Source organism: Procambarus clarkii, chromosome 60 (genome assembly GCF_040958095.1).
Source record: "Procambarus clarkii isolate CNS0578487 chromosome 60, FALCON_Pclarkii_2.0, whole genome shotgun sequence".
Classification (NCBI taxonomy): Eukaryota; Metazoa; Arthropoda; class Malacostraca; order Decapoda; family Cambaridae; genus Procambarus; species Procambarus clarkii.
This window is the reverse complement of record NC_091209.1, coordinates 7,591,202-7,599,368: the sequence shown is the minus strand read 5'-3', so window position 1 is coordinate 7,599,368 and position 8,167 is coordinate 7,591,202.

Below are 8,167 nucleotides of genomic sequence, written 5' to 3'. Positions count from 1 at the left end.
AGCATGTTATAGATTTGGCTTTAAGAATTGGTTCTTATTCCATTTTATTGTTTATGTATATATTGCTTAGTTGTATATACCCGTTCTTGGTATATGTATTGTTTATATTCAAGATTTATAGTGTTTCGTATTACCCTGTTATAGTTGCTTTGTGCTTCCTTGCTGTTCTCCTACTGGCTTTCTCCCACCTTTGCTCTTAGCAAAGGTACTTCTCCCTTCCGTTTGCCGGAAGATTCTTAGAATTGTTAGCCCCCTTCATTGCTACAGTATAATTATTCGGAAAACTCTTTATTCATCCAGGATTGTTAATTAAGGAATCTCTTAATTCCTGCTGCCGGGCTCCCTCCCCCCGTTTTTCGTCTCCGTATTGATTCAGCTAGGGTTTCCCTCTCGTCTGTGCTCTTGCCTGTCACGATAACACTGCATGCCGCTTCTGCCCACCCTTACTGCCTTATATCTTTCAGCCCGGGGGAGGTGATCTACGCGACAAAAAATCGACGCACGCTCCGACTGGACCAGTGTTACGGCCCTCTCGGGACGCAACGGGGTCCTTACTCTGATGTTGTTAGAGGAAGATATATATATCCGTTCCCAAGCCAGTAGTGGCTATCAAGGGATGAGATCCGTGACGCAAGTAACTTAAAGGGAGTAGGGAAAGAAAGCTAAGAACTTAATATTATACTTATCACCATCACCAATTAAATATATAAAATCAAAAAGTGCACAGGGGGAGGGGTATTAACACTATACAAGGGGATTATGCACAACATAGTCTTCTGCTGAAGACTCTGGATCCAGAAGCTAGGTGCTGAGTTCGCGGTGCTTTCTTCGTGGCCTCACAACGTGTCCTCTGAGAATGCCGAGCCTACCCGGGCCACAGGTCAGCCAAAACACAGGTCCACTGGGGGCACCGCCGTGGAGGCCGTCAACCACACGTCCAGCTGGTCTGCTGGCAGGTTCTGAGCCAACAAGGCTGGTACGGCCACTCCACGAACGATAAAAGGGGAACGCCCTAGACAGGAGCCTCGTGTGACACCACAAATCACTCTCCTGTCTTCAGTACCCCAGTGGATGATCGTCTCCAACAGTCGGTCCCGGGTAAATCCTCTTACTGCCACTCCACTGGCAGGCTAACACACCACAGTGTTCTTCCGGGGGACGACTTCACAACAGCTGCAGCAACGTTCAAGGTATGGAGACTGGCTGCCTCGGGTAGACTGACTCAACCTTCAACACAGAGGTCCCAGGTCGACTCTGTAAACAGACACGTCATCAATAACTGGGACACTAAAACACCTCACTTACGGGCTCGGGCACAAACACCTGACGTATCCAGTCCATAGATGGCGCTGTCGTCGGAGCACCACCTCACCAGAGGTCAGTGGCGGCGGTGTAGAGTGCTCAACGGGACTGGAAACTGGTTCTCGTAGCTGGTACCCTGCGTCCTCACCAGGTGTCGTCGTCCTCTTGGAGGGGGGTTTCGGGAGCTGACCCACAGATGACGCGGTTGTCACTGCTCCGAGCTCGGACACTGGATCCGGGTTCGTAACAACCAGGTATCGCTTACATGGTCAGGAATCAACACTCTTCGGATCCTACAAGCACAGATCCTACAAGCGCTCCTGTCACCAGGCGAGATTTCTCCAGGATCCTATGCGCTGCCCTCTCGGCGCTAGGCTTGCCTCCAGATGACTACACCCCGCACCCAGCTGTCTCGGGACGGGCTCGCCACATCAGGAATAATGGCAGTCGGCAGGTGGAAGAGTAGTGCTCTCACATCCTACGTCAGCCGGGACGTTGTTGCTCTTCCACTTTGAGTGCCTCACGCGGCCAGCTGGCACTCTCCCTTCGGGGGGGGGGGGTCCGGCCGCTGGCCTGCGGTGGGGGTGCAGCGCCGGTCCCCAAGTGTCCCGCTGTCCGCAGCTAATACTTTGCCCAGTCTAGGTGCTAGTAAGCCCTACTTGTAGTCACACCCCCTTCTCCTTATTCATTAGGTCTTTTACGGCCTCTTGGCCGGGTACATTACGTGTTATGTGGTCTCTCACTTATTAGTTATTCTTTGTGTTCTGCCTGTTATATCCTAGTGTTATATAATTACTACACATTTGCACTCGGCCTTAATTCTAGTACCAGTTAACCTTTAGGTTTCTGCAGAATTAGTTTCCATGTCACTATAGGCTAAGGTCTCATACTTACTACGGGTGTACCTTTTAAGTTAAATCTAGTCCTCGGACTTGGAATTGTTACTGTTAATTCTTACTTTATATATTTACTTTATATATTTTAATATAAACTTTATATATTTACTTACTTTATATATTCGAAACTTTATATATTTACTTGTTCAATATTAAGTTTAATATAATATAAACTTTGTTTATATGTCTATAATATAAACCGTGTTTAATATAAACTTTATATATTTACTTACTTTATATATTTGAAACTTTATATATTTACATGTTCTGCAGAATTTAATCTTCAATAAATTTAAAGCCCCATACTGCCAGTATCTTTCTCCCCCTGATCAGAAAAAACATTAATGACTAAAGCTTAATACTAATGGGTATAAAGAATAAAATGTGTTGAGAACAAATAAAAATAGAGGTAAAAGAGGGGGGAACATGGCTGAAAAAGCAGCACAAATACAATTACAAATTATTACAGACAATTACATTCAAACAGCGTTATATGAATAAATCTCCCGCCACACTCTGCACACTCGAAACGGCGTTCAACTGAATGCCTTAACATGTGTCTCATCGTAAGGACAGGACGACCGAATCTCTCACCACACTCTGGACACTCGTGAGGATTTGTCATCTGAATGCACGAAAATGGTCACTGCTTCACAAGCGGGGATTTTTCTGGCGGGGGAGAAAGAAACAATTGCACAGCGCGTCCCGCGGCGTTGCGCGGGCAGTTTGGGGCCGTATAAATACGGGCGCACAATGGGGCTCTGCCTCACTCCGCCCGCCCTCGCCGCTGCCCTCGCCGCTGCCCTCGCAACCACTCCCCGGCCGCCCGACTTCGCACGAGATGGACAACACGCCAGCCGCCTCGGTACCTGACCTCTCTCTCACGGACATCCTGGGGCCCTCGACACCCCAGACTGTTCCGGCAGGGCCCTCCTGCCCTACACTTTTAAACCCAAGGTGAGGTTTTCTGTTCAATCCTAGTCAGGTCTTCCCCAGTGCGGCGTGTGCCATGCGCCATCCCCTCGCGGTACGTGTGTGCCGCCTTAGTTAGTCCTTTGGGCTCTCTGCTGTTAGTTCCCGGAGAGCTGGGGCGCCCTCCTTGGGCCTGTGCCGGGCGCCCCCGTGCCGTGCTGGTCGCGTGGCTGGCTTAGGGTCGGCGTGCCCCGGGCCGCGTCCCTAGTGGCCTGCGTTCGGTCTCCTCTCTTCTGGGGCCCCGTCCAGCCGTGCCCGTCCGTGTCCAAGGGGCCCCGCAGCGCGGCGTGCCCAGGCGCGCGCCCTGCCCGGGGCCCCGTCGGCGGCCAGGCGTGCCCTTGCCGGCGTCGCCATGTGGCCAGGCGTGGTGGGCCCTACGCACTTTGTGCTCTGCCTTGGGGCCCTTCCCTCGCCGCCATCGACCACGTGTCTGGTCGTCTGGGCGGGCTTCGGCGTCCTTCCCGCCTTTCCTTCGGGGCTCCCTGTCGCCGGCCCGCCGGGTTTCCCTGGGTGTCTCAGGGGGCCAGGCTTCGCCTTGTCCGAGGACATGTGTCGCCGTCGGCGACGGATTGTGGCCAGGTTCGGTCCTACGCCCGGGGCGAATGTTCTCGGCGGCGGCGACACGTGGCCAGGCGTGGGCGGCCCTATGGCGGGCCCCGCCTCGGGGCCCATGCATGCCTTGCCGGGTCGTCACGTGCCTGGCCGGCAGGGTGTGCTTCTGCGTCTTTCCTGTTTTTCCCTCGGGTGTTCCCTGTTGCCGGTCTGCCGGCTTCCCTGGGATGTCCCCAGGGGTCGGGTCTCCCTGAGCGGACAAGCGTCGCCCCTGGCGACGACTCGTGGCCAGGTCCAGCCCTCCGCCCGGGCCTGCTACGGGGCACGCGCCTGGTCATGCTGCCACGTGACACGGCGTTCCGTGGCGCGCACGGTTGGGCTGTGTCCCGCCCTTCCTGTTCCCTTTTGGGTGCTAATCCACGTGGCTTTGCGCCACAGCTTCCCACGTCGGGGCTCGGGCTGCCTCGCGCCCGTACGGCCGCGCCTGTGTACGGCCCCCCCCCTCCCCCTTTTCGTCTAGGCCCTGAGCATGCCGTGTGGCAGCGCGTGGTTGGTAGGCCACGGGGTCCTTGCCGTGTGTGGTGTGTTCTCTGCTAGGCACGTCGCCCTCGGACGTCTCGCCCGGCCGTGTTGCCCGGGGTGTTAGCCCCAGGCCCTTCGGTGTCCCGGAGTCCCCAGGTACGTCTTCCCCAGAGTGGCGCCGATCAAGATGTCCCCAGACGTCCGTCGGCCGGTGTAGTCCGGCATGTAGTCCCCAGACGTACGTCTGGCCGGTGTTGCCCGGTGTGTTATTTCAAGCTTTCCGCCGTCCAGGCCCTCAGGCACGTGCCCTGCTTGCCTGGGGGGTAGCCAGGAACGTTACTCCATGTCCTCCGTCTGGCCGGTGTTGCCGGCAGGTTGGTTCCCAGGCGCTCCCGCCCGGCCAGTGTAGCCTGGTGTGTTTGTCTTAAGCGCCCTGCACGTCGTTGTAGCAGGGATTCCTTCTACGTCGTAAGTTCAGCGTTCGTCCGCCTGTGTCGTCTGTTGTTCTTCTTCGTCGGAGGGAGACGCCGGCGTTGGAGCAAGGACCCGAGATCAGTTCGACGACGACGGCAGGTTTACGTCTAACGGTACGCACCACAGGCCCTGGGTTCGGCGTTGCCGCCGGCAATCCAGGATGACTTCGTTATGTCCGTTAAGTCCTCGGCGTCCAGTTCCAGGGGCCGTGCCCTGGACAGGGGGGTGGCCCCCATGTTGCCTGGGGCACGGTATCCTCCAGCAGATGGCGGCGTCGAAGCGTCGTCGGGAACGTCGTTTATTTAATGTTTCTCATTCGTTGCCTTCCTAATTAAGACACTGTAAATTAAGACTTTCTCACACTTGGTGTGAGAAAATACGGAAGGTTTCTTATTTTGTACTAGCAGACATCTCGCGGCATGCCTTGCCCTTATTCATATTTATGTTCTACATTTCAGCACTGACATGCCTCTGCTTTCAGATCACCTCGGATTCACTTTGCCACCAGCCTAACTTTTTACTCAGGCATTCGTAGCCTTGTGCATGTCGCACGTTCAAATCTTCGCGTTCGCTGTGTTACAGTATGCTTGTTTCACCTTTCCTTGTCTTACGTCATTAAGTAAAGTCAGCCAGGATGTCCTATTTGCAGAGTTATAAGTAATTTATTAAGTAAAGTCAGCCAGGAGGTGCTATTTGCAGTATTTGCGGGCCCTTATTTTGCTTTACGTTCCCTGGCCCTGCATTTTGCCTAGTTTCCTCAGTAGTTACAGTACTTTCACTTGGCTCTTGCAGTTTATTCACGTCGCTTATTTGGTTATATTTATGTTATGCATCTCCTCCGTCCTCTTAATGTAAAATGGCTATATATCCACGCCGATTGTATACCCTTTTGTACTTGCAGATACCACGTGCCATGCCTTGCCCTATTCATAATTATGTTCTACATCTCAGCGCTAACATGCCTCCTGTTTCAGGTTACCTCGGACTCTCTTTCCCAAACAGCCTCCTTAATTTACTCCGACAGTTGATGCGTTGCTCATGTCGCATGTTTAATTTTGCGTTGCTGTGTTCAGTGTGCTTGCCCACTTTTACCCTGCCTTACGTCATTAAGTAAAGACAGCCAGGATGTGCTATTTGTAGAGTTACCAAGTAATTTATTAAGTAAAGTCAGACAGGCAGTGCTAGTTGCAGAGTTACTAAGTAAATTATTAAGTAAAGTCAGCCAGGATGTGCTATTTGCAGAGTTCCTAAGAATTATTAAGTAAAGTCAGACAGGATGTGCTAGTTGCAGTATTCGCGGGCCCTTATTTTAGCTTCTCGTCTCCTGGCCCTGCATATTTGCCTAGTTTCATCGGTAGTTACAGTAGTTTATGCTTAGCTTTGCAGTTTAGTTTCCTCAGTGGTTACAGTACTTACACTTGGCTCTTGCAGTTTATTCACGTTACTTATTTGGTTATAATTATGTTATGCTTCACCTCCGTTCTCTTAATGTAAAAATGGTTATATATGCACGCCGATTGTATACCCTTATTTTGTACTGGCAGACATCTCGCGACCTGCCTTGCCCTTCCTCTTAATTACGTTCTACATTTCAGCACTAACATGCCTCCTGCTTTCAGATTACCACGGATTCCTTTTCCCAAACAGCCTACCTTAATTTACTCCGACAGTTGATGCTTAATTTGCTCATGTCGCATGTTTAATTTTGCGTTGCTGTGTTCAGTATGTTTGTTCATTTTTCCTTGCCTACGTCATTAAGTAAAGTCAGCCAGGATGTGCTATTTGCAGAGTTACTAATTAAATTATTAAGTAAAGTCAGCCAGGATGTGCTATTTGCGGAGTTACTATGTAATTATTAAGTAGAGTCAGCCAGGATGTGCTGTTTGCAGAGTTCCTAAGTAAATTATTAAGTAAAGTCAGCCAGGATGTGCTATTTGCAGAGTTACTAAGTAAATTATTAAGTAAAGTCAGCCAGGATGTGCTATTTGCAGAGTTCCTAAGTAAATTATTAAGTAAAGTCAGCCAGGATGTGCTATTTGCAGAGTTACTAAGTAAATTAAGTAAAGTCAGCCAGGATGTGCTATTTGCAGAGTTACTAATTAAATTATTAAGTAAAGTCAGCCAGGATGTGCTATTTGCAGAGTTACTATGTAATTATTAAGTAGAGTCAGCCAGGATGTGCTATTTGCAGAGTTACTAAGTAAATTATTAAGTAAAGTCAGCCAGGATGTGCTATTTGCAGAGTTACTAAGTAAATTATTAAGTAAAGTCAGCCAGGATGTGCTATTTGCAGAGTTACTAATTACTAGTCTTTTGCTGGGTTACCTTTATGCTTCTCCCCCTCCTGTCTAGGCATGTCTAGGTATGGCTAGCGGTGCGCGAGCCGCGGCTTATCGGTTGCCCCCACCCCCGGGTCCCTGTTTACTCGGTCTCGCCCGCTTACTTCCGCATTCTTCCACCCCATTCTACGTTATCGCCTCTCGCTTTTGGGCCTATGTCCTTTCTCAGACCGGGTTGTGTGCCGTCCAGCGCGCCTCGGCGACGTTATCTTCTCTTCGGCCCTCTGTCATTTCCGCCCCCCCCCTTCCCCCAGCCGTGCGGGCTCGCCTGTGCGAAACGTCCCCTTGGTTCCTCCTACGTCTGCGTGTCTGTTAATTTTGTTATTGTTGGACTCGCAATTTGATTTGTATTTATTCGAACAAATTTTTCTCCCGCAATTTACTCTTTAAGTTTCACGTTCAATTTGTTATTAAGGGACTATCAATTAGGATTTGTATTAATCTATTGCTTTGCCTCTGTGCCTTTAAGTTATTTTCAGCTAGGGTACGCTAGTTGCAGTGCATTCGGGTGGCCCCCCCCCAAAAAAAAAAAAAATTTCCACCGGTTATTTCGTCCTATTACACTCGTTTCCCTCTTTATATTCTAAATATCGCGCATTATATTTGACCACCCTTTCTTCATCGTATCGACAGTACATTGAGATACATTTGGAATGCTACCGAGTTTAGCATGGCCGCGCGCACGGTGTCATGCAAAAACTGGCCATTCGGCCTTCCTTCGGCAAGCTCATGCCAGTCAGTTAGCATGATGACGGCCAGCATGTTGTTGGCCAGCAGCAGACAGCATGTTGTTGGCCAGCAGCAGCCAGCATGCTGTTGGCCATACGGTCGCTAACGTTCTTTGGCCATCCGGCCTTCTGGGCTATTTTACTCTTCTTGTTCCTTCGCCATTGCTGTTTCCTACTACGTAATAGTATTCTATTAAACTTTACCTCATCTATCATTAGGTTAGGGGCCCTTACCTCCAACCGCTATTCCTTCCACCGCGCTCTACCCGCTTGGCGCTCAACGCCGGCTTCTTCTGATCCCTTTATTTGCAGCCACGACAAGCCGGAAACCCCCCCCCCTCCTCACCCTACTGCGGCGAGGAAGAGAACGCGAGCCGGATAT